Raw genomic sequence first — 8,683 nt, 5'->3', positions numbered from 1 at the left:
TAAAATATCGAAAAATATACAGCGCGCGAATTTTAAATGAGAATTTCCGAAAACTTTTCAGTCTTAATGTATTTAATAACCTTTGTTAATCATACTATCATTAATAATCAAACTTATATTAATCAAGAATCCATAATATGGAATTATGTAAAAAATATTAAACCAGTAAATTATGAAATATCTGAATATATAGAATCCGAAAATAAAGATTTAAAAATTTGAAAATATTAAATTGCTAGATTTGTATAAAAATAAAATAGAAAGACATCCAACAATGTCAATTATTATTGGATTAGTCATAAGCACGTTAATTATATTCATATTATTCAAAATTATTTCGAAAATTAAAAAGTATAAAAGAAAAATTAATAATAATAATAATAATGAAGAGCTATTCATAGAACTGAACTCTAGAATACAAACATTGACTGAAGCGGGACGCTTCAATCAAGAAAGAGGGGAGTTAAAACCCTAAATTAACATAACGGCACTGAACCACTGTTTAATACTTTTGTATCTTCAGAATGCGTACTTAGATATTACGCATCAAAATATCTTTATATAAACATTCAGGCTTAATGCCCATACTTCATCTGACAGCAATGCTGCAAAGGAAAACAAAATTGTTTTCTTTAAAAATGTAACTCATTTGAGATATTTGATTGATGGATATAAACATCATCTTCCGGCTATTGACGCCGAAGCTAAAGACGCTGACGAGGTGCTTTACCAAATAGAAGCTCCAATTCTATTGGTTGGAGAAAAAGACGCTTCTAGAAAATTCTCAGGAATTTTAGAAGCTGTGCTCTAATTGGATAAAACCCAATTTCATAATCTAAATAATAACTTGAGTTATTGAAGAATAAAACTTCAAGAGTCAGTCTAGTTCGAGCATTCAAGAAGTTAAGCCTTAAATCTGACCTATTCGGAAAACTAAATTTATAACATGTAATTCATATATATATTTAATATAATAAATAAATATTTTATTAAAAATAAAAACTCGTGTTCAAAAAAATTAATTTGCACGCACGTTGTTCTAATTTTTGATCCATTATCCATTATAAAAATCGCCACAATACTATTATTTCTATTACTTTTATTATTGTCATTATTGTCGGTAGGTAAAACCAGAAATAAACTTTTTAATTTTTTTACTTTCATAAACCATGTTTGTTCGGTTCTAATTTTGCAGTTCAATTTCAAATTTATATCCAAATTTGTTAATAAAAATGGAACATAAAAAAACGGATGACCACAAAACAAAGTATGTTAAAGTGAATTAATAAATAAATGCTAAAATAATTTATTTATTTCTGATTCAAAAAGGCGATCAGTGTTTCCTGCCACGTTCGATGAATTTATAGAAAATACTAACGTAATCAAAGTCGTGGAAGAGTATATTAAAAACAAGCACCCAACGCTTTTAAAAGAAGTCCAAACCAGAAGCCAAAGTTATGAAATAATGATGAGGGCTAAAAATATCTAAAAAACATTTTACAAAAGGCCGCATCGTAGGCAAGTTAAAACCCTAAATTAACATAACGGCACTGAGCCACTGTTTAATACTTTGTATCTTCAGAATGCGTACTTAGATATTACGCATCAAAATATCTTTATATAAACATTCAGGCTTAATGCCCATACTTCATCTGACAGCAATGCTGCAAAGGAAAACAAAATTGTTTTCTTTAAAAATGTAACTCATTTGAGATATTTGATTGATGGATATAAACATCATCTTCCGGCTATTGACGCCGAAGCTAAAGACGCTGACGAGGTGCTTTACCAAATAGAAGCTCCAATTCTATTGGTTGGAGAAAAAGACGCTTCTAGAAAATTCTCAGGAATTTTAGAAGCTGTGCTCTAATTGGATAAAACCCAATTTCATAATCTAAATAATAACTTGAGTTATTGAAGAATAAAACTTCAAGAGTCAGTCTAGTTCGAGCATTCAAGAAGTTAAGCCTTAAATCTGACCTATTCGGAAAACTAAATTTATAACATGTAATTCATATATATATTTAATATAATAAATAAATATTTTATTAAAAATAAAAACTCGTGTTCAAAAAAATTAATTTGCACGCACGTTGTTCTAATTTTTGATCCATTATCCATTATAAAAATCGCCACAAAACTATTATTTCTATTACTTTTATTATTTTCATTATTGTCGATAGGTAAAACCAGAAATAAACTTTTTAATTTTTTTACTTTCATAAACCATGTTTGTTCGGTTCTAATTTTGCAGTTCAATTTCAAATTTATATCCAAATTTGTTAATAAAAATGGAAAATAAAAAAACGGATGACCACAAAACAAAGTATGTTAAAGTGAATTAATAAACAAATGCTAAAATAATTTATTTATTTCTAATTCAAAAAGGCGATCAGTGTTTCCTGCCACGTTGAATGAATTTATAGAAAATACAAATATAATCAAAGTCGTGGAAGAGTATATTAAAAACAAGCACCCAACGCTTTTAAAAGAAGTCCAAACCAGAAGCCAAAGTTATGAAATAATGATGAGGGCTAAAAATATCTAAAAAACATTTTACAAAAGGCCGCATCGTAGGCAAGTTAAAACCCTAAATTAACATAACGGCACTGAGCCACTGTTTAATACTTTTGTATCTTCAGAATGCGTACTTAGATATTACGCATCAAAATATCTTTATATAAACATTCAGGCTTAATGCCCATACTTCATCTGACAGCAATACTGCAAAGGAAAACAAAATTGTTTTCTTTAAAGATGTAACTCATTTGAGATATTTGATTGATGGATATAAACATCATCTTCCGGCTATTAACGCCGAAGCTAAAGACGCTGACGAGGTGCTTTACCAAATAGAAGCTCCAATTCTATTGGTTGGAGAAAAAGACGCTTCTAGAAAATTCTCAGGAATTTTAGAAGCTGTGCTCTAATTGGATAAAACCCAATTTCATAATCTAAATAATAACTTGAGTTATTGAAGAATAAAACTTCAAGAGTCAGTCTAGTTCGAGCATTCAAGAAGTTAAGCCTTAAATCTTACCTATTCGGAAAACTAAATTTATAACATGTAATTCATATATATATTTAATATAATAAATAAATATTTTATTAAAAATAAAAACTCGTGTTCAAAAAAATTAATTTGCACGCACGTTGTTCTAATTTTTGATCCATTATCCATTATAAAAATCGCCACAATACTATTATTTCTATTACTTTTATTATTGTCATTATTGTCGATAGGTAAAACCAGAAATAAACTTTTTAATTTTTTTACTTTCATAAACCATGTTTGTTCGGTTCTAATTTTGCAGTTCAATTTCAAATTTATATCCAAATTTGTTAATAAAAATGGAAAATAAAAAAACGGATGACCACAAAACAAAGTATGTTAAAGTGAATTAATAAACAAATGCTAAAATAATTTATTTATTTCTAATTCAAAAAGGCGATCAGTGTTTCCTGCCACGTTGGATGAATTTATAGAAAATACCAACGTAATCAAAGTCGTGGAAGAGTATATTAAAAACAAGCACCCAACGCTTTTAAAGGAAGTCCAAACCAGAAGCCAAAGTTATGAAATAATGATGAGGGCTAAAAATATCTACAAAACATTTTACAAAAGGCCGCATCGTAGGCAAGTTAAAACCCTAAATTAACATAACGGCACTGAGCCACTGTTTAATACTTTTATATCTTCAGAATGCGTACTTAGATATTACGCATCAAAATATCTTTATATAAACATTCAGGCTTAATGCCCATACTTCATCTGACAGCAATGCTGCAAAGGAAAACAAAATTGTTTTCTTTAAAAATGTAACTCATTTGAGATATTTGATTGATGGATATAAACATCATCTTCCGGCTATTGACGCCGAAGCTAAAGACGCTGACGAGGTGCTTTACCAAATAGAAGCTCCAATTCTATTGGTTGGAGAAAAAGACGCTTCTAGAAAATTCTCAGGAATTTTAGAAGCTGTGCTCTAATTGGATAAAACCCAATTTCATAATCTAAATAATAACTTGAGTTATTGAAGAATAAAACTTCAAGAGTCAGTCTAGTTCGAGCATTCAAGAAGTTAAGCCTTAAATCTGACCTATTCGGAAAACTAAATTTATAACATGTAATTCATATATATATTTAATATAATAAATAAATATTTTATTAAAAATAAAAACTCGTGTTCAAAAAAATTAATTTGCACGCACGTTGTTCTAATTTTTGATCCATTATCCATTATAAAAATCGCCACAAAACTATTATTTCTATTACTTTTATTATTTTCATTATTGTCGATAGGTAAAACCAGAAATAAACTTTTTAATTTTTTTACTTTCATAAACCATGTTTGTTCGGTTCTAATTTTGCAGTTCAATTTCAAATTTATATCCAAATTTGTTAATAAAAATGGAAAATAAAAAAACGGATGACCACAAAACAAAGTATGTTAAAGTGAATTAATAAACAAATGCTAAAATAATTTATTTATTTCTAATTCAAAAAGGCGATCAGTGTTTCCTGCCACGTTGAATGAATTTATAGAAAATACAAATATAATCAAAGTCGTGGAAGAGTATATTAAAAACAAGCACCCAACGCTTTTAAAAGAAGTCCAAACCAGAAGCCAAAGTTATGAAATAATGATGAGGGCTAAAAATATCTAAAAAACATTTTACAAAAGGCCGCATCGTAGGCAAGTTAAAACCCTAAATTAACATAACGGCACTGAGCCACTGTTTAATACTTTTGTATCTTCAGAATGCGTACTTAGATATTACGCATCAAAATATCTTTATATAAACATTCAGGCTTAATGCCCATACTTCATCTGACAGCAATACTGCAAAGGAAAACAAAATTGTTTTCTTTAAAGATGTAACTCATTTGAGATATTTGATTGATGGATATAAACATCATCTTCCGGCTATTAACGCCGAAGCTAAAGACGCTGACGAGGTGCTTTACCAAATAGAAGCTCCAATTCTATTGGTTGGAGAAAAAGACGCTTCTAGAAAATTCTCAGGAATTTTAGAAGCTGTGCTCTAATTGGATAAAACCCAATTTCATAATCTAAATAATAACTTGAGTTATTGAAGAATAAAACTTCAAGAGTCAGTCTAGTTCGAGCATTCAAGAAGTTAAGCCTTAAATCTTACCTATTCGGAAAACTAAATTTATAACATGTAATTCATATATATATTTAATATAATAAATAAATATTTTATTAAAAATAAAAACTCGTGTTCAAAAAAATTAATTTGCACGCACGTTGTTCTAATTTTTGATCCATTATCCATTATAAAAATCGCCACAATACTATTATTTCTATTACTTTTATTATTGTCATTATTGTCGATAGGTAAAACCAGAAATAAACTTTTTAATTTTTTTACTTTCATAAACCATGTTTGTTCGGTTCTAATTTTGCAGTTCAATTTCAAATTTATATCCAAATTTGTTAATAAAAATGGAAAATAAAAAAACGGATGACCACAAAACAAAGTATGTTAAAGTGAATTAATAAACAAATGCTAAAATAATTTATTTATTTCTAATTCAAAAAGGCGATCAGTGTTTCCTGCCACGTTGGATGAATTTATAGAAAATACCAACGTAATCAAAGTCGTGGAAGAGTATATTAAAAACAAGCACCCAACGCTTTTAAAGGAAGTCCAAACCAGAAGCCAAAGTTATGAAATAATGATGAGGGCTAAAAATATCTACAAAACATTTTACAAAAGGCCGCATCGTAGGCAAGTTAAAACCCTAAATTAACATAACGGCACTGAGCCACTGTTTAATACTTTTGTATCTTCAGAATGCGTACTTAGATATTACGCATCAAAATATCTTTATATAAACATTCAGGCTTAATGCCCATACTTCATCTGACAGCAATGCTGCAAAGGAAAACAAAATTGTTTTCTTTAAAAATGTAACTCATTTGAGATATTTGATTGATGGATATAAACATCATCTTCCGGCTATTGACGCCGAAGCTAAAGACGCTGACGAGGTGCTTTACCAAATAGAAGCTCCAATTCTATTGGTTGGAGAAAAAGACGCTTCTAGAAAATTCTCAGGAATTTTAGAAGCTGTGCTCTAATTGGATAAAACCCAATTTCATAATCTAAATAATAACTTGAGTTATTGAAGAATAAAACTTCAAGAGTCAGTCTAGTTCGAGCATTCAAGAAGTTAAGCCTTAAATCTGACCTATTCGGAAAACTAAATTTATAACATGTAATTCATATATATATTTAATATAATAAATAAATATTTTATTAAAAATAAAAACTCGTGTTCAAAAAAATTAATTTGCACGCACGTTGTTCTAATTTTTGATCCATTATCCATTATAAAAATCGCCACAATACTATTATTTCTATTACTTTTATTATTGTCATTATTGTCGATAGGTAAAACCAGAAATAAACTTTTTAATTTTTTTACTTTCATAAACCATGTTTGTTCGGTTCTAATTTTGCAGTTCAATTTCAAATTTATATCCAAATTTGTTAATAAAAATGGAAAATAAAAAAACGGATGACCACAAAACAAAGTATGTTAAAGTGAATTAATAAACAAATGCTAAAATAATTTATTTATTTCTAATTCAAAAAGGCGATCAGTGTTTCCTGCCACGTTGGATGAATTTATAGAAAATACAAATATAATCAAAGTCGTGGAAGAGTATATTAAAAACAAGCACCCAACGCTTTTAAAAGAAGTCCAAACCAGAAGCCAAAGTTATGAAATAATGATGAGGGCTAAAAATATCTAAAAAACATTTTACAAAAGGCCGCATCGTAGGCAAGTTAAAACCCTAAATTAACATAACGGCACTGAGCCACTGTTTAATACTTTTGTATCTTCAGAATGCGTACTTAGATATTACGCATCAAAATATCTTTATATAAACATTCAGGCTTAATGCCCATACTTCATCTGACAGCAATGCTGCAAAGGAAAACAAAATTGTTTTCTTTAAAAATGTAACTCGATTGAGATATTTGATTGATGGATATAAACATCATCTTCCGGCTATTGACGCCGAAGCTAAAGACGCTGACGAGGTGCTTTACCAAATAGAAGCTCCAATTCTATTGGTTGGAGAAAAAGACGCTTCTAGAAAATTCTCAGGAATTTTAGAAGCTGTGCTCTAATTGGATAAAACCCAATTTCATAATCTAAATAATAACTTGAGTTATTGAAGAATAAAACTTCAAGAGTCAGTCTAGTTCGAGCATTCAAGAAGTTAAGCCTTAAATCTTACCTATTCGGAAAACTAAATTTATAACATGTAATTCATATATATATTTAATATAATAAATAAATATTTTATTAAAAATAAAAACTCGTGTTCAAAAAAATTAATTTGCACGCACGTTGTTCTAATTTTTGATCCATTATCCATTATAAAAATCGCCACAATACTATTATTTCTATTACTTTTATTATTGTCATTATTGTCGATAGGTAAAACCAGAAATAAACTTTTTAATTTTTTTACTTTCATAAACCATGTTTGTTCGGTTCTAATTTTGCAGTTCAATTTCAAATTTATATCCAAATTTGTTAATAAAAATGGAAAATAAAAAAACGGATGACCACAAAACAAAGTATGTTAAAGTGAATTAATAAATAAATGCTAAAATAATTTATTTATTTCTGATTCAAAAAGGCGATCAGTGTTTCCTGCCACGTTGGATGAATTTATAGAAAATACTAACGTAATCAAAGTCGTGGAAGAGTATATTAAAAACAAGCACCCAACGCTTTTAAAAGAAGTCCAAACCAGAAGCCAAAGTTATGAAATAATGATGAGGGCTAAAAATATCTAAAAAACATTTTACAAAAGGCCGCATCGTAGGCAAGTTAAAACCCTAAATTAACATAACGGCACTGAGCCACTGTTTAATACTTTTGTATCTTCAGAATGCGTACTTAGATATTACGCATCAAAATATCTTTATATAAACATTCAGGCTTAATGCCCATACTTCATCTGACAGCAATGCTGCAAAGGAAAACAAAATTGTTTTCTTTAAAGATGTAACTCATTTGAGATATTTGATTGATGGATATAAACATCATCTTCCGGCTATTGACGCCGAAGCTAAAGACGCTGACGAGGTGCTTTACCAAATAGAAGCTTCAATTCTATTGGTTGGAGAAAAAGACGCTTCTAGAAAATTCTCAGGAATTTTAGAAGCTGTGCTCTAATTGGATAAAACCCAATTTCGCAATCTAAATAATAACTTCAGTTATTGAAGAATAAAACTTGAAGAGTCAGTCTAGTTCGAGCATTCAAGAAGTTAAGCCTCAAATCTGACCTATTCGGAAAACTAAATTTATAACATGTAATTCATATATATATTTTATATAATAAATAAATATTTTTTAAAAATAAAAACTCGTGTTTAAAAAAGTTAATTGGCGCCCAACATGGGGCACTCATAACTATTGCGGAAAAATAAAAAGTACGCGACGCGAGTGTCTCAGTAAACTCACGCTAAACGCAGACAAAAGTATGCGACTCGTCACAATTGCAGAACATAAAAAGTATGCGACGCGAGTGTCAACCACAGTGAACTCACGCTAATGTGGAAAATTTATTAAAAAAAAGAGAGTACGCGACGTGAGTGAAAAAAATAAAAATTCCTGCAATACATAACA

The sequence above is a fragment of the Teleopsis dalmanni genome, chromosome 2 (genome assembly GCF_002237135.1).
Source record: "Teleopsis dalmanni isolate 2A chromosome 2, ASM223713v2, whole genome shotgun sequence".
Classification (NCBI taxonomy): domain Eukaryota; kingdom Metazoa; phylum Arthropoda; class Insecta; order Diptera; family Diopsidae; genus Teleopsis; species Teleopsis dalmanni.
Note: the sequence above shows the minus strand (reverse complement) of the source record.